Here is a 16729-nt window from a genome sequence, read left to right on the forward strand (position 1 = left end):
GGATGTCTTGTTTTTTAGAGGGTTGTCTTGTTATTTGGAGGGATGTCTTGTTTTTTAGAGGGTTGTCTTGTAATTTAGATGGGATGTCTTGTTATTTAGAGGGATAAATAACAATAATAATTTGAGTTGTGATTTTATTTGGAGGGATGTCTTGTTATTTAGAGGGATGTCTTGTTATTTAGAGGAATGTCTTGTTATTTAAATATTAAGACATCCCTCTAAATATTAAGACATCCCTCTAAATATTAAGACATCCCTCTAAATAACAAGACATCCCTCTAAATATTAAGACATCCCTTTAAATAACAAGACATCTCTCTAAATAACAAGACATCCCTGTAAATAACAAGACATCCCATCTAAATTACAAGACAACCCTCTAAAAAACAAGACATCCCTCCAAATAACAAGACAACCCTCTAAAAAACAAGACATCCCTCTAAATAACAAGACATCCCTCTAAAGAACAAGACATCCCTCTAATAAACTAGACATTCCGCTAAATATTAAGACATCCCTCTAAATATTAAGACATCCCTCCAAATACCAAGACAACCCTTTAAAAAACAAGATATCCCTCTAAATAACAAGACATCTCTCTAAATAACAAGACATCCCTCTAAATATTAAGACATCCCTCCAAATAACAAGACATCCCTCTAAATATTAAGACATCCCTCTAAATAACAAGACATCCCTCTAAATATTAAGACATCCCTTTAAATAACAAGACATCTCTCTAAATAACAAGACATCCCTCTAAATAACAAGACATCCCACTAAATAACAAGACATCCCTCTAAATAACAAGACATCCCTTTTAAATAACAAGACATTCCTCTAAATAACAAGACATCCCTCTAAATAACAAGACATCCCATCTAAATTACAAGACAACCCTCTAAAAAACAAGACATCCCTCCAAATAACAAGACAACCCTCTAAAAAACAAGACATCCCTCTAAATAACAAGACATCCCTCTAAATAACAAGACATCTCTCTAATAAACTAGACATTCCGCTAAATATTAAGACATCCCTCTAAATATTAAGACATCCCTCCAAATACCAAGACAACCCTTTAAAAAACAAGATATCCCTCTAAATAACAAGACATCTCTCTAAATAACAAGACATCCCTCTAAATATTAAGACATCCCTCCAAATAACAAGACATCCCTCTAAATATTAAGACATCCCTCTAAATAACAAGACATCCCTCTAAATATTAAGACATCCCTTTAAATAACAAGACATCTCTCTAAATAACAAGACATCCCTCTAAATAACAAGACATCCCACTAAATAACAAGACATCCCTCTAAATAACAAGACATCCCTTTTAAATAACAAGACATTCCTCTAAATAACAAGACATCCCTCTAAATAACAAGACATCCCTCCAAATAAAAAGACATCCCTCTAAATAGCAAGACATCCCTCTAATAAACAAGACATTCCGCTAAATATTAAGACATCCCTGTAAATAACAAGACATCCCATCTAAATTACAAGACAACCCTCTAAAAAACAAGACATCCCTCCAAATAACAAGACAACCCTCTAAAAAACAAGACATCCCTCTAAATAACAAGACATCCCTCTAAAGAACAAGACATCCCTCTAATAAACTAGACATTCCGCTAAATATTAAGACATCCCTCTAAATAACAAGACATCCCTCCAAATACCAAGACATCCCTCTAAATATTAAGACATCCCTCCAAATAACAAGACAACCCTTCAAAAAACAAGACATCCCTCTAAATAACAAGACATCCCTCTAAATATTAAGACATCCCTCTAAATATTAAGACATCCCTCTAAATAACAAGACATCCCTCTAAATATTAAGACATCCCTTTAAATAACAAGACATCTCTCTAAGAAACAAGACATCCCTCCAAATAAAAAGACATCCCTCTAAATAGCAAGACATCCCTCTAATAAACAAGACATTCCGCTAAATATTAAGACATCCCTGTAAATAACAAGACATCCCATCTAAATTACAAGACAACCCTCTAAAAAACAAGACATCCCTCCAAATAACAAGACAACCCTCTAAAAAACAAGACATCCCTCTAAATAACAAGACATCCATCTAAAGAACAAGACATCCCTCTAATAAACTAGACATTCCGCTAAATATTAAGACATCCCTCTAAATAACAAGACATCCCTCCAAATACCAAGACATCCCTCTAAATATTAAGACATCCCTCCAAATAACAAGACAACCCTTCAAAAAACAAGACATCCCTCTAAATAACAAGACATCCCTCTAAATATTAAGACATCCCTCTAAATATTAAGACATCCCTCTAAATAACAAGACATCCCTCTAAATATTAAGACATCCCTTTAAATAACAAGACATCTCTCTAAATAACAAGACATCCCTGTAAATAACAAGACATCCCATCTAAATTACAAGACAACCCTCTAAAAAACAAGACATCCCTCCAAATAACAAGACAACCCTCTAAAAAACAAGACATCCCTCTAAATAACAAGACATCCCTCTAAAGAACAAGACATCCCTCTAATAAACTAGACATTCCGCTAAATATTAAGACATCCCTCTAAATAACAAGACATCCCTCCAAATACCAAGACATCCCTCTAAATATTAAGACATCCCTCCAAATAACAAGACAACCCTTCAAAAAACAAGACATCCCTCTAAATAACAAGACATCCCTCTAAATAACAAGACATCCCTCTAAATATTAAGACATCCCTCCAAATAACAAGACATCCCTCTAAATATTAAGACATCCCTCTAAATAACAAGACATCCCTCTTAATATTAAGACATCCCTTTAAATAACAAGACATCTCTCTAAATAACAAGACATCCCTCTAAATAACAAGACATCCCACTAAATAACAAGACATCCCTCTAAATAGCAAGACATCCCTTTTAAATAACAAGACATTCCTCTAAATAACAAGACATCCCTCTAAATAACAAGACATCCCTCCAAATAAAATCACAACTCTAATTATTATAGTTATTTATCCCTCTAAATAACAAGACATCCCATCTAAATTACAAGACAACCCTCTAAAAAACAAGACATCCCTCCAAATAACAAGACAACCCTCTAAAAAACAAGACATCCCTCTAAATAACAAGACATTCCTCTAAATAACAAGACATCCCTCTAATAAACTAGACATTCCGCTAAATATTAAGACAACCCTCTAAATATTAAGACATCCCTCCAAATAACAAGACAACCCTTTAAAAAACAAGACATCCCTCTAAATAACAAGACATCCCTCTAAATAACAAGACATCCCTCTAAATATTAAGACATCCCTCCAAATAACAAGACATCCCTCTAAATATTAAGACATCCCTCTAAATAACAAGACATCCCTCTAAATATTAAGACATCCCTTTAAATAACAAGACATCTCTCTAAATAACAAGACATCCCTCTAAATAACAAGACATCCCACTAAATAACAAGACATCCCTCTAAATAACAAGACATCCCTTTTAAATAACAAGACATCCCTCTAAATAACAAGACATCCCACTAAATAACAAGACATCCCTCTAAATAACAAGACATCCCTCTAAATAACAAGACATCCCTTCAAATAACAAGACATCCCTCTAAATAACAAGACATCCCTCTAAATAACAAGACATCCCTCTAAATAACAAGACATCCATCTGAATAACAAAACATCCCTCTAAATAACAAGACATCCCTCTAAAAAACAAGACATCCCTCTAAATATTAAGACATCAATCTAAATAACAAGACATCCCTCAAAATAACAAGACAACCCTCTAAAAAACAAAAAATCCCTCTAAATAACAAGACATATCTCTAAAAAACAAGACATCCCTCTAAATATCAAGACATCCCTCTAAATAACAAGACATCCCTCCAAATACCAGGACATCCCTCTAAATAACAAGACATCCCTCCAAGTAACAAAATAACCCTCTAAAAAACAAGACATCCCTCTAAATAACAAGACATCCATCTATATAACAAGACATTCCTCTAAATATTAAGACATCCCTCTAAATAACAAGACATACCTGTAAATAACAAGACATCCCTCTAAATAACAAGACATCCCATCTAAATTACAAGACAACCCTCTAAAAAACAAGACATCCCTCCAAATAACAAGACAACCCTCTAAAAAACAAGACATCCCTCTAAATAACAAGACATCCCTCTAAATAACAAGACATCCCTCTAATAAACTAGACATTCCGCTAAATATTAAGACATCCCTCTAAAAAACAAGACATCCCTCTAAATACCAAGACATCCCTCTAAATATTAAGACATCCCTCCAAATAACAAGACAACCCTTTAAAAAACAAGACATCTCTCTAAATAACAAGACATCCCTCTAAATAACAAGACATCCCTCTAAATATTAAGACATCCCTCTAATAAACAAGACATTCCGCTAAATATTAAGACATCCCTGTAAATAACAAGTCATCCCATCTAAATTACAAGACAACCCTCTAAAAAACAAGACATCCCTCCAAATAACAAGACAACCCTCTAAAAAACAAGACATCCCTCTAAATAACAAGACATCCCTCTAAAGAACAAGACATCCCTCTAAATATTAAGACATCCCTCTAAATAACAAGACATCCCTCTAAATATTAAGACATCCCTCCAAATAACAAGACATCCCTCTAAATATTAAGACATCCCTCTAAATAACAAGACATCCCTCTAAATATTAAGACATCCCTTTAAATAACAAGACATCTCTCTAAATAACAAGACATCCCTCTAAATAACAAGACATCCCACTAAATAACAAGACATCCCTCTAAATAACAAGACATCCCTTTTAAATAACAAGACATTCCTCTAAATAACAAGACATCTCTCTAAATAACAAGACATCCCTCCAAATAAAAAGACATCCCTCTAAATAGCAAGACATCCCTCTAATAAACAAGACATTCCGCTAAATATTAAGACATCCCTGTAAATAACAAGACATCCCATCTAAATTACAAGACAACCCTCTAAAAAACAAGACATCCCTCCAAATAACAAGACAACCCTCTAAAAAACAAAACATCCCTCTAAATAACAAGACATCCCTCTAAAGAACAAGACATCCCTCTAATAAACTAGACATTCCGCTAAATATTAAGACATCCCTCTAAATAACAAGACATCCCTCCAAATAACAAGACATCCCTCTAAATATTAAGACATCCCTCCAAATAACAAGACAACCCTTAAAAAACAAGACATCCCTCTAAATAACAAGACATCCCTCTAAATATTAAGACATCCATCTAAATATTAAGACATCCCTCTAAATAACAAGACATCCCTCTAAATATTAAGACATCCCTTTAAATAACAAGACATCTCTCTAAATAACAAGACATCCCTCCAAATAAAAAGACATCCCTCTAAATAGCAAGACATCCCTCTAATAAACAAGACATTCTGCTAAATATTAAGACATCCCTGTAAATAACAAGACATCCCATCTAAATTACAAGACAACCCTCTAAAAAACAAGACATCCCTCCAAATAACAAGACAACCCTCTAAAAAACAAGACATCCCTCTAATAAACTAGACATTCCGCTAAATATTAAGACATCCCTCTAAATAACAAGACATCCCTCTAAATACCAAGACATCCCTCTAAATATTAAGACATCCCTCCAAATAACAAGACAACCCTTTAAAAAACAAGACATCCCTCTAAATAACAAGACATCCCTCTAAATAACAAGACATCCCTCTAAATATTAAGACATCCCTTCAAATAACAAGACATCCCTCTAAATATTAAGACATCCCTCTAAATAACAAGACATCTCTCTAAATATTAAGACATCCCTTTAAATAACAAGACATCTCTCTAAATAACAAGACATCCCTCTAAATAACAAGACATCCCACTAAATAACAAGACATCCCTCTAAATAACAAGACATCCCTTTTAAATAACAAGACATTCCTCTAAATAACAAGACATCCCTCTAAATAACAAGACATCCCTCCAAATAAAAAGACATCCCTCTAAATAGCAAGACATCCCTCTAATAAACAAGACATTCCGCTAAATATTAAGACATCCCTCTAAATAACAAGACATCCCTCTAAATATTAAGACATCCCTTTAAATAACAAGACATCTCTCTAAATAACAAGACATACCTCTAAATAACAAGACATCCCACTAAATAACAAGACATCCCTCTAAATAACAAGACATCCCTTTTAAATAACAAGACATTCCTCTAAATAACAAGACATCCCTCTAAATAACAAGACATCCCTCCAAATAAAAAGACATCCCTCTAAATAGCAAGACATCCCTAGTAGTCATGGCAGCGATCTAGCAGAAATTTGACCTTGAGATGATCTAGGTGTACTCTCAGCTGATTAGTTGACCACAGCTGACCACGTGACGTCAGTAGGTGTTTGTATTTTGTGGATAAAAAGTGTTGGCCTGACCGGGTTTCGAACCCCGGTCTTTTTGTTGGTAGTTGGAGTCGTTACCATATGAGCCACAACAGTAGTTATGGGTATAGTGGTAAATGACACCTTATACAGGGTACCTATACCCTTGTACCTATACCTTGCATATACAGGGTGTGTACTGGAGGTTTGATTTTAATATGGTTCACGGGTTCGAATCTAACCTAATATCATTTCCGGTTATTTAATTCTAGCCTATGCTAGAGGTTCACGGGTTTAAATCTAACCTAATATAAAATATATCATTTCCGGTTATTTAATTCTAGCCTATGCTAGAGGTTCATGGGTTTGAATCTAACATAACATAAAATATATCATTTCCGGTTATTTAATTCTAGCCTATGCTAGAGGTTCACGGGTTTGAATCTAAAATAACATAAAAAAATATATCTTTTCCGGTTATCGGGTTCAATCCTAAACTATGCTAGAGGTTCACGGGTTTGAATCTAAAATAACATAAAAAAATATATCTTTTCCGGTTATTTAATCCTATCCTATGCTAGAGGTTCACGGGTTTGAATCTAACCTAACATAAAATATATCATTTCCGGTTATTTAATCCTAACCTAATGGTATTGTATTATAGTGGGAGGTTCACGGGTTCGAATCTAACCAACCACTAATGCTATTATAGTGGGAGAATCCTAACGCACAGCTGTTTATTTCAGTTGATCATGTGACTTAGTTTAGAGGTTCATAGGTTCAATCCTAGTAGGTCTGGAAAAAAACACTTTATATAGTGTATAACGCTTAAGCGGAGCTTTACCGTTGATCATAATTGGTAATTGTTGAATGTTATATTATATAGTGTATAATAAATGTGAAATAAACAGATGTTAAAAACAAAAAAGATGTTGTTAAACAAAAAAGAAGATTACAACAATTCAATAATTTTCAAACTTATAAACCACCTAGAAGATCAATGTGGCAACAGCGCAGAGACTTGGCAACGTCGCAGTCCAAGAAGAGAAAGCTCTAACATTGTAAACTCACCCTATTCTCTGACCGAACCTCCCTACAAATACCTCTTCAAGCTAGTTGTTAGTTAAATAGTGATATATGTAGTGCTTCTGGTTGCGTATGCGTTTGCGCGCTAGGTTTTTTGACTTTACCGTAAATCGTCATCCGACCGAAAATGTAAATATTTGTAAATAGTGTTTGTGTTAAATAGTCTAATGTGATAAACTGTGTTTGTTAAAAACAGCTGAAAGAGGGTTAAACTTTACTATTGAGTATAAAAAATGGTTTTTGTAAAGGCTGTCAAATAGTAAATGAGTTATTCTGGGTTGTTTTTTTTTTTGTATAGTTAACTGTTTGTCCAGAAGGTTTGATCTCTTGTATATGTAACATAACCTCACTTTTTACCTATTACTACTGGAGTGCTAGTGTTGATGCAGTAATGAATGTATAAATATATAAGATTTACTATAATGGATTATAACCATGTATTACTTGTACTATATACATCTTTTAAATGTTTTACTCTAAGCTGTTAGAGCTAACAAACTTTTTATCATGTAGCAGTGATTCTTACTATCTCGGTTGATTACGTGACCTCAAACCAACGCTTTGTTAATTAGTACCAACTGATTATATGACATTGGATTGTCCTCTACAGTTGTGTAGTTCATTATGTCTTCTGTGGTACAGCTTCTATTATGGGTAAGTATTAGAAGTAACTATTTATTAAAACTAATACTATTTTGAAATTTGTATTATAATACAAATGTATTAACAATACAGGGTTTTTGAGGTTAAATAAAAACAGTAGATTTTACTCAGAGAAATATATATTTAGCCTATCGGCTATAAATTTTCTGCAAAAGGGACATCTATATACCCTGTGCGCGCAATTAGGGCACAGGGTATGCCCACATGGTTGTAAAGCAACTGTGGGGGCATTCTCTAGGCAAATCTGACACGTTACCAAATTAATAAAACTGGTTTAATATTGTTGTTATTATAAATTATTTAATTATTTATTTAGTTATGTATTGTTGTATTGTTAAAAAAATATTTCATTATATTATTGTTAAAGATGAGAAGTATTTAATGCATGTTATTTATTGTTATATATTTTATTTATTTAAGATAATTGTTTCAAGTTGTTTTTAAAGCAAGCTAGTCTTATATAGAAAGGTAGAGAATAAGTCAAAACAACAAATAGCAGATCTTGACAAGAAACAAGGAAAACCAGAGTGTAATATGGAGAAGACTGACCAAGGGACAAAGTACATTGTTATCTAGAACAAGTTTATCTCTATAAGCTGCAGACAAGCCAATTTTTCCTGGCTTTTGCAGCAAGCTTTGTTTATGAAATGTTGTAATATTTTTGAGATTTTCCAAATAAATAAATAAATAAAATAAATAATTGGGGGATTTGATGGTCGTGGAACTCGTTCTGATATCATAGTGTCTATTTGGCCGGTAGTCTGCCTCAATACACCTTCTAACGTGTTACGGAGGTCCTCCCATAGAGCTGATATAACTGCTGGCTGTAGTCCACAAGCATTTGAATAACCCTCTAATGTATTTCCGGCTAAGCTAGCTACAGCTAGGAGTTCGGTTCGTAGCGTAGCAATCCTACCAGCTGCAGCTGCAGGTAGGGTGAATTCCGGGTTATTCACAGCCTGAAAGATATTATACAAGAATTAATGTTTTTATCTATTTATATAAAATAGTATAAACCATGAATCAGCTGGTTAGTAAAATTTATTACAGTAGTATATAATAAATCTCTCAAGTTGGAGGTAAACAATAGTTAAATTTTGTGTGGAAAGTTTAGTGTAAACATATTAATTTATTTATACTTAATTTCTCTTTAAAGGATACCTACCCTTTGAAGTAACCTCCTGCGAAAGGTTTCAAGGCGAGCGCTCTGCCGGCAGCTGCGACATTCATGTGTTTCAGGTATAGTTGAAGTAGAATTCTGAAAATAGAAACATATATATTAAGCTGATTTTTATTTACTTCGATATATAGTTGATTTATCATCAAGGTAATATTATATTTGGATCACTCATTTAATAGTTAATCTGTATCATATAAAACTGGGGTAGCTTTCTCTTCTAATTTAAATTTATTGTTGAAGGAATAAAAATAACTGAATAAACCTCTGTTATAAAAACATATACTACAGATTTATATAAACATTTGTAGATTTAATAATGTAGTGTTTAACTAATATTCTTTCTATAGATTTGTATAGGTGAAATATTTGTTTAAGTACTATATCAAGTCCCAATAAGTGGAAAATAATATGGTTTTATAAACCAGGTGTAGCCCACTGTTGGAATTTAAAACTTATTAGAACTAAAAATATATGTGTTGAAGTAACTTTGTGATTAGTTAACTAATGCAACTCTATTTAAGTGTAACAGTTTATTAGATTAATAGCTATAAAGATTAATAAGTTTGATAAATGTGGTGTTTTATTTTTAAATCTTTAAAAAAGAGATAAATAATAACAGAAAAAATCTAATACCTGTAATTGTATCTCAACACTTTTATTTGTTGTATATATAAGAAATTTATCATTAGTAACTAAAGCAAGCTTAGGAAGCTAATATGTTTAGTAGAGTTAAAACCATTGAAGTAATTACTTAACTATATCAGCAAAAAATAAAAAGTATGTTGAGTTGAATGATTTGATTTTGAGTTTGTTCTTACAGGCTATCGGTATTACACTTATATGTCTTGTAATGTTAAAATACTTATTACAGGTTGTATATGTTGGGGAGATTGTGATGGACCGGCTAATTCATCAGCTGTTGGCCGCTGTCTAGCAACACCAGCTGGGGTATTCACTGTTGAAGGTGTCTGGGATATAGCTGAAGTTGAAGGTAGTGTAGGTCTAACGATATTACCTATATCGGAAGATGGCTATTGAAAACAAAATAAGTATTAGTAATAGCTTAGGTAGTAATTACTTGATTACATCCGTAAAAAAATGTCGAGTTAATTAAATTGATTTTGTTAAAATACTATAATAATTTGTACTTGTTTCTACATGTATGTTTTATTAAACAGAACCTTACTGTTGAGCATAAAAGAATATTAAATATGTAGTAGTATTGGATGTTTATAATAAATGTGGAACAAACGATAATTTATCTATCTGATGTTAAAAACAGCTAAAAGAGGGCTTAACTTTATCATTAAAAGCTACTAAATATAGTAGCTTCGACTTGAAGGTGGTTGATAATTATCTAACTTCTTTGGTAATTATCTAACTACATCAGTAAAAATAAAAAAATGTCGAGTTAATTAAATTGATTTTGAGTTTGTTCTTACAGGCTATTAGTATTACACTTATATGTCTTGTAATGTTAAAATACTTACTACAGGTTGTACTCGTCTGGAAGGGTGGGATGGTCCAGCTAATTCAGCAGTCATTGCTCGCCGCATTGCAACATTAGCTCGTGTATTAGACGACGACCTATCTACAGATAACCATACTCCATCTGTTGAAGATGCCTGGGATACAGCTGAAGCTGGAGGTATTGAATGAGGTGTAATAGGAGGCACTAATAATGTAGGTCTAACAACAGAAACTATTGTTGGTGAGAGCTGTTGAAAATAAAATTAGTATTAGTAATAGGCGGGGTGTTATTAAAATAATATTAAATTGTTCAGGTAATGCTACCTACATGTTCTGATGAAAACATTCGTAGAAAACTTGAAGGTTCTAGTATTATCATATTTGTAATTTCTTCATGTGGAAATCCAGAAATAGGGATTGAAGCTGAAGGGATGTTTGTTAGGTCCCTCTCATAAAACACACCATCTCTCTGAAACATATTATAGTTTAAAATGTAAATAGGTATAAGATTCTCTTAAACTATAAAAATCTTTTTTGTCTCTATATAACTCACCATAAGAATTCGTAGAACACAGGTAACATCGTTAATCCTTGAAGTTATATAATAATCCTCAACTAACAGCTCCTGCAAAGCTGTTGTATAAAGCTCGCTTACACACCTCTCAGCATAATCTTGGTCTACTTGCCGGAAGTTGGTGGGTATAGCAAGTCTAGCTATAACTTCTTCCTGAAACACAATCTTAGCTAAATAATGATATACAGTATAAACATATATAATATAAATTATATTTTAATATTGTTTTAAAAATATTTAAAATGTATTTTACCGAAAAAATGTGAAGAACTATCCCTCTTGTGTGTACGAACCAAAGGCCAAAGTTATTTGATCTGTTAATCTGAAACATAAAATGGTTATAATATAATCCTAGTAAATATTTTTTGTATTGTTTTTGCTTGTATATTTTTGGACTTTTTAAATACTTCTTTTAAAATATTTCTTACTGAGTCTCCACGGGGTAAAAGCACTCGTTCTGTATTTAGCCGCCTACGTCTAGTGGGTGGTGGTGAAGAACTCTCAGATATCTGTAAAAATAAAGCTTATTAAAAATAGAATAATAATAACTAACTGTTAGTTTAACTATTATTGAAATCAACTCATCTGTTGGTTGCTAGACTTTTTTTAAAATTACAACCTTAAACTAAAATTAAAGTTTTAATATTTTTTATCATAAAACTCTGTTACATACCTAGGATTATTTAATATCTAAGATATGTATTATATAAGGAAAACTATAACTTACATTATTTATAGCTCTTCTTTGTTCATTTTGTCTACTCTGTAAATAGAAGAAAATAATATTATTACCCTATTTGAACTAGTAATATTATATAACTCTAAAAGAATTTTTTGTCAAAACATTTTGTTGGTTAGGAATATCTGTGTAGTCTAAATATATACACCTGTGTGTTTAATCATGCTTAACATTATATGTTGTAGCTTTCTGAAATTATAAGGCTCTCTTATAAATAAAAATTAAATTACAAACTATGATCAAGTATATATATAGTATAGTTGAGATAAATAGAACTTGTTTGAAATGTAGAACTTTGTGATTGGTTTGTAATAAAAAAAAGCTATTAAAATAAGTAGAATTTAAAATCTTGTTTAACAAACTCTAACTAATTCTAATCTATAAATATACTTACAGCCGATCTTAGAATATCACGATCATCTTGAAAGAAGGAATCTCTTGAACTCTGACTTGGTGGAACTACAGATCCAGGGCTTGAAGGTGGTGAATCTATGATGCTTGAATTTGGGCTTGATAGTGAACTAGCTGGTGAGTTGTTTTGTATAGGAGCTACTAAATAGTTATCGATGTGATCATTTATGTGTATCCAGTTTGTATTAGCTGTAAAACGCCTTGTTGTTGTTTGCCAAGCCCAAATAGGGTTGTCTTGAAGTGTATACATTCTGATCAATTGCCAATTATATCCATCAATGTTTTCATGTATGATAACTATACAATTAGAGGGACCTGCTCCTTGTATTTGTATTTCATGTATTAGTTGTTGCGCTGTTTGCTAAAAAAACAAATAATTAAATTATATAGCTGATTAAAATATAAACAATAATCTAGAAACTTTTAAAACAGCTAGAGCAGAGCCTAAGAGTATAAGACTAGTTTGCAACATATTATTTATATAGATTATAAATATGTTTGTTGCTTAAATTATAAATACTAATAACTTTTAAAGAGTTAACTTAATCACCTCACTATAGTCATCAAAACTAAAAACAAATTCTTAAAGCTCTTGTGTAATTGATTACTGTGTAAAATCTGTCTAAATAAAAGGTTTAGTAAAATATATTTGATTTAGAGTAAAGTTTAAGATATGAGAGGTGACAAAAATACTTAATCTTGATATATTGTAAAAATCTAATTATATATATTCAAGTTATATAGCTTACCCAGGTAATTGGATAAAAGTTGCTTAATACATGTGGCGGGGAGCGAGGCGGTAAAAGCGGGTTAGCTTCTAAAATGAGAAGATGGCCAAGATCGTTTTGAAAAAAACTATCTGTCTCCATAGCAACAAATGGCTGAAAACATAAGTAGAATTAAAAACCTAATAAGTTGAATTAAACACTTAGATAAGTAGAAGTTTATCTATATAAAGCTTCTACTTACAACAAGAACAGAAGATTCAGCCTCTCTTAACATATCTCTTAAGTGTGAGTTAAGGACAATCCTTTTTGATATAGGTGCTTGCCGAACATTAGGTCTTGCAAGCAGTTGACGTTCTTCATTAAGAGTTATAGATGCACCATTTCTCTATAAAAAACATATTATGATTAATAAAAAATACTTTTTAAAAGAGACACATTATATAAATAAAATTAGAGTTTTGTCTGTATATTGGATAAAATTATAAACTTTTTATCTTTTGGTTTTTTGATTTCTGATAACTAGGAAAAAGACTTTGAAATAGTGTTGTATATAGGTGGGAAATTATATTTTTAAATAAGCATTTTTAGTCAAGATTTAGTATATAATTGATAGATAAAACTGATAGTAAAAATAAAAATAGGCCTATTATGTTTTATTTGTCACCACTGGTGGTTTAATTTTGTTAAAGTGCATCTCATGTGATAGGATATATTAGAGTTAACTAGTAGATACAGATAATTAATCCTTTTATTGATTATTATATTGGTTTAAAACAAACAACATAAATTAAGTTATATATAATAGTTAGCATATCTAAAAATACATAAACCAACTGTTTTATAAGGTTTTAACTAAATACTATAAAAGTTTTATATTACACAGCTAGTGATTATATATTTTTAAATAAAACCTACCATTAATCGAAGTAAAGTCCAGACAAGATTAGGATATTCTTGTGATGACTCTATGATATGGACTCCAGTTTGTTCGGGAGGGTTACTTATTGACCACATATCTCGAATCCTATTTTGAGCATATTCCTAAAAAACCATACATATATAGATTAAAAATAAAGAATTAGACAAACTACTTCTACTACTATTAGAGGTACTTAAACTACATAGAGACCTACATACCTCAGAAATTGTCCAGAAGCCCGTAGGTATAGGTGGTACACAATAGAAGAAAATTGGTAAATTTATTAAATATATTTTCACTTAGGTGACACAGGTTTAAGTTTATAGTAGGATCATTATTTTATATAACCATATAAAAACATATATAATGTCTAAAGTTTAAATATCACAAATATTTTTAGGTATCCACTTTTATTTTAGGGTCCACTAAATCCCTACACAATTTCAAGTAATAAACATACTAAATATCTTAATATAATTAAACCTCTTTTTAGATCTGTTGGTGAAGGTTTGAGGCAAGTGACTGGTAATAAAATAGACTATATTTATTGGGATGATCCTAATGAGCTTGTAGATAGGTTAAGACTTCTTTGGCTAAGTCGCCAAGCCGGTAACTCAGGAGTGGATAATGAAATAGATTCCATTATTGAGGAATTGAAAGAAAGTGGAATTATTTATTAAATAAAAATATGTTTATAGATAAATTTTATCGTTTATATAATCCATATAATAAGCCTGCAGAACCTAGGGCGGCAACCATGAGTAATGAACCTACTTTAAATTTAAAAGACGATAGTTGGAATTGTTTAAACCGTAAAATTGGTAATGTTAAAGATGGTGAGTTTGTAGATGATGTATCAACTTTGGGGCAGACATTAACTAGAAAAGGTGATGTCTTTTTACAAGGTAAAACTAAATATGAGTTTTTAGAATCTAAGAATAAATATTGGAATGCTAAAAAACAGAAAATTACTAATGTGGAAAAGGGTGAAAGTTTAGATGATGTGCCCACTTTACAACAGACTTTAATACGTAAAGACGGTGGTACATTTGTACAAGACAATAATAATTATGAATTTTTAGAATCAGAGAATGGTATTTGGAATGCTAAGAAACGGAAAATTACTAATGTAGAAAAGGGTAAAAGTTTAAATGATGTGCCCACTTTACAACAGACTTTAATACGAAAAGAAGATGGTAAATTTGTACAAGACGATAATAATTATGAATTTTTAGAATCAGAGAATGGTGTTTGGAATGCTAAGAAACAGAAACTTAGTGATTTGATGGAAGGTACAGATAGTAAAGATGCTGTGAATGTTTCACAAGTTCCAAAAATGGAAGCAGGCTATTGGAGTTTTAATAATAAAAGGTTAGTACGTGTTAAACCTGCCATTGATGACACTGACTGTGTTACAAAAGAACAGACTATAACTTATAATAAAAACCTATATTGTTGGGATGCTAAAAATCAATTTATAAGAAATCTACCAGAGGGGGAACATTCGGATGATATTTGTCTAATGTCACAATCTATGCATTATGATGGATCAAAATTTGTATATGGAGAAAAAAATTTTAATTTGATGGAATATAATCCTGATTTATTAGTTGCTGACCCCACATCTTTGAGTGGATTTAAGTATATAGATAATAGACCATATATACCAGAAAACTATGTATTTAAAAGAATGGAAGATAATCTATTGATTGGGGCTAATGGTGATGTATTTAGAGTTACAGGAAAGGATGATGTTATAAAAAATGAATGAAATTGCATACGAACTTCATAAGCCTGCAAGAAAGAATTTCATTAGAAGGTCTTTTAAAGTATTGGGTATAAACGAAACTGTACAAATAGATTTAATTGATATGCAAAACTATGCTAGAGAGAATTCTGGCAATAAATATATTTTAACTTTAATAGATACATTTTCTAAAAAAGCTTATGCTGCTCCACTAAAGAATAAGACAGGGTTAGTGGTTACAGAAGCCATTAAAACCATTCTACCAAAGGGGGTTAAAAACATTCAATCCGACAATGGAAAAGAATTTTTTAATCAATATTTTAGCAAACTAATGAAAAACTTAAATATTAATCACTATCACACTTTTTCTACAACTAAGGCTGCAATTGTGGAGAGGTTTCAGAGAACTTTAAAGAATTGGTTATATAGGGAATTTAGTGCTCAGGGAAGTTATAAATGGTTGGATTTGCTTCCAAAGTTAATTCGAAAATATAATAATAAAGTGCATAGATCTATAGGAATGAAGCCTAACCAAGTGAGTGTTAAGAATAGTAAATATGTGCACGAGAGGTTGACTTCTAAAGTAGTGCAAGTTAAGAAGCCAAGATATAAGGTAGGTGATAGTGTGAGAATTTCTAAGTATAAACATGTTTTTAGTAAAGGTTATACTCCGCATTGGACAGGGGAACTATTTACAATAGCAGAAGTTAAGAATACAAAGCCTGTGACTTATATCTTGAAAGATGAAAATGGTAATATAATCAGGGGAGGC

Source organism: Macrosteles quadrilineatus, unplaced genomic scaffold (assembly GCF_028750875.1).
Source record: "Macrosteles quadrilineatus isolate MER2022 unplaced genomic scaffold, UCM_ALF_1.0 Scaffold_265__1_contigs__length_129635, whole genome shotgun sequence".
NCBI classification, from domain to species: domain Eukaryota; kingdom Metazoa; phylum Arthropoda; class Insecta; order Hemiptera; family Cicadellidae; genus Macrosteles; species Macrosteles quadrilineatus.